The sequence below is a fragment of the Siphateles boraxobius genome, unplaced genomic scaffold, assembly GCF_051911475.1.
Source record: "Siphateles boraxobius isolate OS27281-9 unplaced genomic scaffold, OSU_SipBor_1 51, whole genome shotgun sequence".
In the NCBI taxonomy this organism is placed as follows: domain Eukaryota; kingdom Metazoa; phylum Chordata; class Actinopteri; order Cypriniformes; family Leuciscidae; genus Siphateles; species Siphateles boraxobius.
In genome coordinates this window covers 978,370-980,943 of record NW_027509153.1, presented here as the reverse complement: position 1 = coordinate 980,943, position 2,574 = coordinate 978,370, and the positions used below count along the sequence as shown (strand labels likewise).

At 34.1% G+C, this 2,574-nt stretch overlaps 1 non-coding gene across 1 annotated transcript; it reads left to right on the top strand.

The window, feature by feature from the left end:
• Window positions 1–1,348: 1,348 nt before the first annotated feature.
• On the top strand, window positions 1,349–1,422 carry trnam-cau (transfer RNA methionine (anticodon CAU)). The gene has a single exon. It is a non-coding gene; the product is annotated as a tRNA-Met (tRNA).
• Window positions 1,423–2,574: the final 1,152 nt, after the last annotated feature.

Below are 2,574 nucleotides of genomic sequence, written 5' to 3'. Positions count from 1 at the left end.
AAAACAAATTGGCAAGTGATTTCTTTTTGACTTTGACTTTCATATAACACTAGTTCATCAGAACACTGCAACAATATAACATTTGTATATAAAAAATATAATTTATACATTTTGTTATTCTTGTGATTGACATTTTCAGCATATTAGTTACTATTTAATGGGTTGCATCTTTGTTCATTACAAATAACAGATTTGCAAGTGTCTTGTTTGAATGTAACCTAAAAAAATACTTAATCAGATCAATAATAATACAACAACTACTAAATAATAACACTGTTCCATTGGCAATTATATATTTTTATGAAAGAATATCAAAGAAACACAACAAACAAATTACATATGTATATTTTATTAACACTGGAACAGTATGCATTCAAAAAGAATTTGCTTATTTACTTTTACTTTCATATAACACAATATTTCATCAGTACACTGCACCAATATAACATTTTGTATTTAAAAAGATAATTTGTCCATTTTGTTATTCTTGTGACAGACATTCTTCATATTAGTTACTATTTAATGGGTTGCATCTTTGTTCGTTGCATAATAATGCAAATAACATTTTTTTTTTAATGAAAGAATATCAAAAAACAACAAACAAATTACATATGTATATTTTATAAACACTGGAACAGTATGCATTAAAAAATTTAGCTTATTTACTTTTACTTTATTATAACAATATTTTATCAGTACACTGCAACAATATAACATTTGTATATAAAAAATATAATTTGTACATTTTGTTATTCTTGTGAAACATTTTACAGCATATAAGTTACTAATTAATGATTTGCATCTTTGTTCATTGCATAATAATGCAAATAACATTATTTTTCATGATAGAATATCAAAAAACACAACAAACAAATTAAATATGTATATTTTATTAAAACGGGAACAGTATGCATTCAAAAATAATGATTATTTATTCAAATAATAAATATTACAAAAAGTTGTCTTTAGCTGGATTCGAACCCCGGTCTTGGTGCACACCTGCAATAGAAAACAGTGTGATATAAATGCGTGATTTTCACACACGAAGAAACCGGAAAATGTATCATAAGATCTATGCTAATGAAGGCATATCTTTGAACATCAAATTTCATCCTTTCTTTTCTTCGTTTTTTCTTTCTCTTCTTCCCCCTCTCTTTTTCTTCCTTCCCCTTTTCTTCCCTTCTTCCCCACCTTTGTTGGACTATTGTTCCCCAGCTTTGACGCAGCGCCTTAGACCGCTCGGCCATCCTGACATGACGGCCGGTGTTGAGCAGCATTTTTGGACCTACACCGAATGGCAGATGATCTAGAAGCTAGGGCTTCACCGCTCACCCGAGTCAGAGCACATGCCTCGTTGGCGCAGTTAGGCAGCGCGTCAGTCTCATAATCTGAAGGTCGTGAGTTCGAGCCTCACATGGGGCAGAATGGTGCTTTTTGATACACGGACCGTGTAAATTAATGAGCTGCTTTCTGTATTCCCTTGTATGCCTTTGTCCATTTCTTCATATGCAATGTAATTGAAATCCAGTGTTTTTTTAAGACTAATGTTGAACAAATGCAGTAATAGTATTACTCTCATATTCATGTCATATGTGTCAGTATTGTTACAATGTTTTGTTAAGGCTTATATCATTCTTTCATTCTAATGGCATGTCTTGTTAATGCTAATGTAATGTTTTACATGACTTTCCTTGAAACTTGTGTCATGACACTCCACCCCATGCCCCCAAACCCATGACATTTAATTCCAAGAAATTTCCAAGAATCCTTGCCATGAAATTCTACTGCATCTTCTTCCGGTAAACATCACAACATGTTATTGCGTGAAATTCAGTTGAATCCGATTCAATCAACATGTCCATTTTTTCTGAAATGTCATGACTTGAAATTCCAAGTGCCATAAAATCCCATACATTGCACTAAAGTGTTACTTTAAAGGTCATGTACTGCAGGTCAGTGTTACTTTAATGTTTGGTTAATTCTAGCATGAACTGAATTGCAGTGCTTTGCCAACATTGCTGCATTTCTGGATAAACTTGCCAGAGGGTTAAAGACTCTAGCTTGACTCTAAAGACTTAAGGACTGGTGTGATGTGTTCATATGTTCTGGTTCTGCTCAGCATTCTGTATGAGCTGCAACTGTCTTATGGTGTTTTTGGGAAGGCCAGTGAGAAGTCCATTACAATAATCCACCCTGCTGGTGATGAAAGCATGCACAAGTTTCTCTAAGTCTTGACTGGAAATGTGACACCCCAAAGTATGTGCACATTTTCGGTAAAGTGTTAATTCATTAAGCAAAATTGGATTGTTATTTATGTGAACTAAAAAGAATTGTGGAACTTGAAAGTGAATCAGTACAGGATCGGTGTAGAAATATAGTTTGTTGTTGTAGTGAGAAGACGGGACTCGTATTATGAAAAGTGAAAGGAGGACTCTCATATAGGAGCTGTGTGCGCCTGCGCCCTCACATCTGCTGAGGATTTAGTGCGACGTGACACTGTGGCTCCTGTCTCATAAATTTTTCCTGTAATTTTGCAGAACTGTCTTATCTGTATACTGAGCCTTCCGCGTGGGG